At 37.1% G+C, this 8,030-nt stretch overlaps 1 pseudogene; it reads left to right on the forward strand.

The window, feature by feature from the left end:
• Positions 1–7,244: 7,244 nt before the first annotated feature.
• LOC138156944 (ubiquitin-ribosomal protein eS31 fusion protein-like) lies at positions 7,245–7,816 on the forward strand (annotated as a pseudogene).
• Positions 7,817–8,030: the final 214 nt, after the last annotated feature.

Raw genomic sequence — 8,030 nt, forward strand, 5'->3', positions numbered from 1 at the left:
CCACATTTTTAGAAGTGCTGAATTATAGATGATGTGGGGTTAAGAAATAAAAATTCCCTCCTTTTATCTCCCCTTTAGGAGTCTTCTCCACAGACAGATTCTGGAATGTACTCCCATAAATCCATGGAATTTTTTCAGGGCTTAGCTATTTAAAGTCCTACAAAGGCGTATCAAATTTTTGCTGGTCCAGATGAGGTTTCTTACTCATGAGTGCTCATACTTCATAAAAGGATCACTAGAAGCAGCACTTCACCATCTGTTATTATATGTCTATCTATAGATAAGTATATTTACATATTTGTTATATATCTATATCTATCTACAAAAACACTGTTTATTTGTATTACCCCCTGAATTTCCTTCTCATTTATATCTTTAAAAAATATTTTGTTGTTATCCTTCTTCCTATTCTTCATGCCTTTTCCTTTAGTTCCTTCTTTCTTCTTCCACTAAGAACTGGGAAGCTGGGAAACATGATTCATCATGAGTCTTCTGGAGTTTTGATTGGTCATTGCATTGAGTAAAGTTCTTAGTCTTTCAAAAATGTTTTCATTGATGGTGCTGTGGTCATTGCATAAGTATTTATGTTGGTTCTGATTACTTCATTCTGCATCAGTTAATGTAAGAATTCCCAGGTTTCCCTGAATCTATCCCTTTCATAATTTATTATTATATAATATTATACAATATTATACTTAAAAAATTCTTTTCAATTTTCAAGCATTTTTATTCCTTCCCACCTCCTTCACCCCACTGGAAAAAATTAATACAAAACTCTTGAAACAAATAAGAATTACCAAGGAAAATAAATTCCCACATTGGTCAAGTTCAAATATGTGTCTGTTATGCTCCTTGAGTCCATTACTTCTCTGTGAGAAGGATGGGTAACTTATTTATTTCAAATTATATATTTTTTTCAATCAGCAAAAATCCACCTTCTCACCCACCTATCCATATTTCTCCACCCTGTTGCTCCCCCATTGAGAACTATAAAAAGAAATGAAACTATTACAAGCATATATAAACAATCAAAATGGGGGGGGGGGGGACAGGTGGCGCAGTGAGTAAAGAGCACCGGCCCCGGTGTCGGGAGACCCATGATTGGTTCTGGCCTCAGATACTTGGCACCCACACAAAATAACTGGCTGTGTAACCTTGAGCAAGTTACTTAACCCCAATTGCTTAAAAAATAAATAAATAATAAACAGTCAAAACAAATTCCTACATTGGCCATGTTCAAAAATTTTTGTCTCAGGGGTGGCTAGGTGACGCAGTGAGTAAAGCACTGGCCCCAGAGTCAGGAGGACGTGAGTTCAGATCTGGCCTCACACACACACACACACACACACACACACACACACACACACAACCTAGCCGAGTAACCTTGGGCAAGTTACTTAACCCCAATTGCCCTCCAAAAGGCAAATAAACAAAAACAAAATAAAAACTTTTGTCTCATTCTGTATTCTTTAAATTCTTCACCTCTCTATCAAGAGGTGAGTGGCATGTTTCAGCATTAAACTTCTAGAATGGTGGTTGACCATTATTGCTGATGAGAGTTCCTAATTGTCAGAGTTGTTTGACTTTACCACATTGTTGTCATTATATAAATTGTTCTTCTTGTTCTGTTCATTTCACTCTGCATGCAAGTCTTCCCAGGTTTCTTCTGAAGCCATCTTCTTCATCACTTCTTAGAGTGTGTGACATTTATGTGACATAACTTGTTCATCCATTCCCTAATTTATGGGTACCTCCTCAGATTACCATTCTTTGCTCCTCAAAAAGAGAGATAAATATTTCTGTACATCCTTAGAGATTATTTTGCTTACTACTGCTTCCTCCTTTATTGTGCTATCCCTTAAATTTCCCTTCTTCCATTCTTCCCTTACCCTCCTATTTCTCTGTTGAGTGACATATATTTTTGTACCCAACTCTGAGTGTGCATAAGTGTAGTCTTCCTCTTTCTAAGTTAATTCAGATGAAAGTGATGTTGAATTATCAGCAGCTCCTCATACCCCATCCTCCTTGTCTATTTGTATACCCTAATTTTGTGAGATAATTTTTCCTAAGCTTACTTTCACTTCTCCACTTCTCAGTATATTCTTCTTCCTCTCTTTTTCCATTATTTTTTTAAGATGATCAACACATAGCAGAACTACTCCCTGGCCTCATCTGATTGGACTCCCTGTATTACTTCTGATGATGAAAGAGTTCTAAGAGGACACAAGTATCATCTCTCCATATTTGTAAATATTATATATATTTTACTTATAATATTGTTAATATTATTATATTATTATCCTTGTTTAGTCCTTTATCATTGTCCATTTAAATATACTTTTATATGTTTCTCTTTTATTTTTATAATTTTAAAATAAAACAATTTTATTTTTTCCAATTACATGTAAAGATATTTTTCAATATTCATTTTTAAAAGATTTTGAGTTCCAAATTTTTCTCCCTCCTCTCTCCTTGCCCCTTTTAAGCTATACACATGCAATCATGTTAAACATTAGCCATGTTGTGAAAGAAGAAACAAAATAAAAGAAGAAAGAAGAAAAAGGTGAATATAGTAAGCTTCAGTCTGCATTCAGATTTCATTGTTCTCTCTCTGGATGTGGAAAGCATTTTCCATCATGAGTCTTTTAGAATTGTCTTGTATCATTGTATTTCTGAGAAGAGCTGTCTATCATAGGTGATCATTGCATAATGTTGCTGTCACTTCACTCAGCATCAGTTCATGTAAGTCATTCCAGGTTTTCTGAAATCCACCTGCTCATTATATTGTGCTTATAGCACAATAGTATTCCATTATGTTCCTTTACCACAGCTTGTTTATCCATTCCACAGTTGATGAGCATTCCCTCAATTTCCACTTTTTTGCCACCACAAAAAGAGCTGCTATAAATACTTTTGTACAGATAGGTACTTTCCCACTTTTTATGATCTCTTTGTAATACAAACCTAATAATAGTGGTATTTCTGTATCAAAGGGTATGCATAGTTTGTTTGCCTTTTGGGCACAGTTCCAAATTGTTCTCCAGAATTATTAGATCAGTTCACATCTCCACCAGTGCATCATTGTCCTGATTTATCATTTTCTTTTTCTGTTTTGTTAACCAGTCAGATAGGTGTGAGGTAGTAACTCAGAATTGTTTTCACTTACATTTCTCTAATCAATAGTGATTTAAAACATTTTTATATAGTTGTAGATACCTTTAATTTGTTCATCTAAAAACTGCTTATTCATATCCTTTAACTATTTATCAATTAGGGAATGACTTTTATTCTTAAAAATTTGACTCAGTTCTCGATATTTTTGAAAATGAGGCCTTTATCAGAAACACTTGCTATAAAAATTATTTCTCAGCTTTCTGCTTTCCTTCTAATCTTGGTTACATTGTTTTTGTGCAAAACCCTTTAATTTAATGTAATCAAAATTATCTATTTTGCATTTCATAATATTTTCTGTCTCCTACTTAGTCATAAATTCTTCCCTTCTCCATAGATTTGACAGATAAACTATTCCTCGCTCTTCTAATTTGCTTATGGTATCACCCTATATGTCTAAATTATATACCCATTTTGTCCTTATGTTGGTATATGATGTTAGATGTTGGCAGTGCCTAACTTCTGCTACACTATTTTCTGTTTTTCTCAGCAGTTTTTGTCAAATAGTAAGTTCTTATGCCAAAAGCTGGAATAGATTACTGGAGTCACTGACTATTGTGTCTTGTGTACCTATTCCACTGATCCACCATTTTATTTCTTAGCCAGTACCAAATAGTTTTGATGATTGCTACTTTATAATATAGTGTTAGATCTAGTATGGCTAGGCTGCCTTCCCCTTAATTTATTTTTCATTAATTCTCTTGATTCTTGACATTTGCTCTTCCAGATGAATTCTGTTATTATTTGTTCTAGCTCTATAAAATAACTTTTTGGTAATTTGTTTGGTATGGCACTCAATAAGTAAATTAATTTAGACAGAATTCTCATGTTTTATTATATTAGCTTGGGCTACTCATGAGCAATTTATATTTCTCCATTTGTTTAGATCTGACTTTATTTGTGTGAAGTGTTTTGTAATCGTGTTTAAATGTTTGTCTTTGCGGGTATACTCCCAAATATTTTATATTGTCTATAGTTATTTTAAGTAGAATATTTCTGTCTCATTTTGAGACAGCTTTGCTGGTATATAGAAATTCTGATGACTTATGTGGGTTTATTTTATATACTGTGACTTTGATGTTAATTATCTCAAGTAGTTTTTTAATTGAATCTCTAGGATTCTTTTAGTATACCATCATATCATCTGCAAAGAGTGCTAGTTTTGTTTCCACATTGCCTGTTCTATTCTGATTCCTACCATTTAATTTTCTTCTCATTTCTAAAGCTAACATTTCTATTTTATGATGAATTTTTGTTTTGTTTTGTTTTGTTTATTTATTTATTTTTCATTTTCAATACTCAGTTGTTTAAGATTTTGAGTTCCAAATTTTCTCCCCATCTCTCCCCTCACTCTACCCCAAGACAGATCATAATTTGATAGAGGCTCTATGTAGATATTCATATCAAACCTATTTTCACATTAGTCATGTAAAGAATTAGAACCAGTGGGAGAAACCACATGATAGAAGAAACAAACAAGAAAAGAAAAGAAAAAGAGAGGAAATAATACACTTCAATCTGCATTCAGACTCCACAGTTCTTTTTCTGGATATGGACAGCATTTTCCATTGGGAATCCTTTGAAGCTGTCATGGATCCTTGCATTACTAAGAAGAGATAATTCTATCAAAGTCAGTCATTGCACACTGTGGCTATTACTGTGTACAATCTTCTAGTTCTACTCACTTCACTCAGCATCAGTTCATTCAAGTCTTTCCAGGTTTTTCTGAAGTCTTCTTCATGTCTTATAGCACAATAGTATTCCATTACATTCATATACCAGAACTTGGTTAGCCATTCCATAACTGATAGGCATACCCTCAATTTCCAATTCTTTGCCACCACAAAAAAACTAACATTTCTAATACAATGTTGAATAATAGTAGTGATAATGGGCATCCTTGTTTCACCGCTGTAATGTAATGCCAAGGAAAGGCAACTTCCCAAGGTTCAAAATACCAGCATAGGTGCTCTCCATTTTATTCAGTGACAAACCAAGAACAGAGAAGATCAAAACATGACATCATTCAAAATACAGTATTTACTAAGGGTGATTAAATAATCTCCAAGTACTACCCCACCCCGGGACCTTCCATTCATTCAGTCAATTACAAAGTCCCTGTTCTAAATACTACTCCACCCTGTATCAGCAATGCCATATTCACAATGCCTATAGAGATTACAAATATGCTGATATAATTATCCATCACAAAATATGTCAGGTTTGCCATATGGGGAAATAAACTAGAAAATTTATTAAGATACCAAAAGACTGAGTCCCAAAACCAGAAAGTGAAAGCCATCAGAGTAGTTATGATATTGGCACAGGTAGATAAAGTAGAAAGCACCCACATTTTCAAGCCTTTAAAACAGAACAGGCTACCTCAGGCAAAGGTCCTCCTCTCCCCCCTCACAGCAACCACCCAGCGTGCTCCCAGCAGCTCTGGCCCCTGGCAGTCCTCAGCAGGAGCCCTAACTCAAAAAAAAAAAAAAAAGGCAACCGCCACCAACTGCCAACCGCAGGACCGTTAGCTCGGCTTTTCACTTTCTCTTGCTCTGCTATGTCAGCACGTCCATGGGGCATGGGAGATCTTTAAATCCCATAACCCTTACACACCCCTAGGCTGCACCTTCATTTAGTCCACCACAAAGCCCCTCTTCTCAAATGGAGATTAGTTTCCAATCTAAGTAAAGTACATTTATTTGTTCAACCATAGAACACAAAAAGGTCAAAAGTTCCCCACCCCTGGATCACAATTCAATTTACCCCAGAGTTACATCAAGTTTAAGCACAGCACTTAATACCCAAATGGAGGTCTTTTCTTCATCTTGACAGGAGGCAAGTTCTCAGCAATATTAGTTCCTGGGGAGACAAGGCTTAGCAAAGCCACAAGATACATTGCCAGTCCCTTCATTAATTCATCTTCTGTCTGTAGAACAGTCCTAGAACCCCTGAAAACATTAGCAAAACCCTCTCCCAGGATTTCTGTAAACATACAACAAGAAAATCCTTCTTCAGGGCTTCTGAACCAACAGAAAGATTCCCAGACCCCTGCAACAACAGCACTGTCCTTCACCAGTGGACAGTATTCACTCTGTCTGCAGGACAGTCTCCAGACCCCTGCAACAACAGCACTGTCCTTCACCAGTAGACAGTATTCACACTCTGTCTGCAGGACAGTCTCAGGGCTTCTTAGTGAACAGCCAGGTTCCAGGACTTCTTCAACAAAAGGACTGTCTTTCACCAGTGGACAAATCTGGCAAAACAACATCAAAACAGACAGACAAAGTACCAGCAAAACAGCCATGTCTCCTCAGTCCTTGGCAGCTCAGGGGGCAGGTCCAGGGCAATTCAAAGTGGCCCCCAGCAATTCTCTCAGTCTCTCTCTGCCTCCAAAGGTGCTGCTTCCAAAAAGTTCTTCTGCCTCTCTCTTGTGTCTCTCCAAATCTACGTCACCAGCAGCCGCTTATCTTATGGGGAAGGCATTTGACTTATCTTCATTACAGAGAATGTTTGCTGATGGTTTTAAGGAAAGCTCCATTTATTCCTATGTTCTCTAGTGTTTTTAATAAGAATGGGTGCTGTATTTTATCAAAAGCTTTTCAAGCATCTATTGAGATAGTCATATAATTTCTGTTGATTTTGTTACTGATGTAGTCAGTTATGCTGATAGTTTTCCTGATTTTGAGTGAGTCCTATCTTCCTGGTATAAATCCCACCTGGTCATAATGTATTATGCTGGGAATAAAGTGCTAACATGTGCTATTTTATTTTAAAAAATTTGCATTGGGGAAGAGGAATCTGGGAAGATGGCAAAGTAGGTCAGAAAATTCCAAGCTCTCAAGATCTTCCCCATAAAAGAGTTAAAATAGCACCTCTGAGCAAACAAAGTGTAGGTGGAGATAAATAAGATAAATAAGAAGAGGGGCATAACAGAGATCCTCCTGGACAATTTGAAAAGTTCAGAAGAAAAATCTCAGGATGAGGTCTGGTCCCTGTGAAGAGTAAACACCTCCAGTCTAGGTTCCATTTTAACAGCAAGTGGCTAGCCTCTTAAACAAGCAGAAAGAGGGTCTCTCTTTCAGATCCTCCATCACCGGGTGGACCCAGTGCCACGATGCAGATCTTCATGAAGACTCTGACAGGGAAGACCATCACCCTTGAGGTTGAACCATCCAATACTATTGAAAATGTCAAGGCCAAGATACAGGATAAAGAAGGTATCCCACCTGATCAACAAAGATTGATTTTTGCAGGCAACTGGAAGATGGACATACTTTGTCTGACTACAACATTGAGAAGGAATCTACCCTTCATCTTCTTCTGAGGCTTCGTGGTGGTGCCAAGAAGAGAAAGAAGAAGTCTTACACCACTCCCAAAAAGAACAAGCATAAGAGAAAGAAGGTTAAGCTTGCTGTTCTGAAGTACTATAAGGTTGATGAGAATGGCAAGATTAGCCGCCTTCGATGCCGCCTTCGACGAGAGTGCCCTTCTGATGAATGTGGTGCTGGAGTCTTTATGGCTAGCCATTTTGACAGACATCATTGTGGCAAGTGTTGTCTAACCTACTGCTTCAACAAGCCAGAAGACAAGTAAATGTATATGTGTTAATAAAAAAAGTCAACTATTTAAAAAAAAGCAGAAAGCTCTGGTGTTAGTTGGTTTGAGACATTGCCTTGGCCCCAGCCACCAGAACCTTTACCCCTGGTATAGTAATGGGAGTTGGGTGTTTGAGCCCAGGAAGATGAAGGTAACCTCTGCTGACCAGGAACACCAGACCCAGATGTGCTTCGAAGAGTCATGGGGGCAAAAAGGAACCAGAAGAAGCAGTGGGGCAAAAAGCCCCTGGCTGTGGGCAC

Source organism: Petaurus breviceps, unplaced genomic scaffold, assembly GCF_028583685.1.
Source record: "Petaurus breviceps papuanus isolate PSGF00001 unplaced genomic scaffold, PetGlider_PUasm1.0 164, whole genome shotgun sequence".
Lineage (NCBI taxonomy): Eukaryota > Metazoa > Chordata > Mammalia > Diprotodontia > Petauridae > Petaurus > Petaurus breviceps.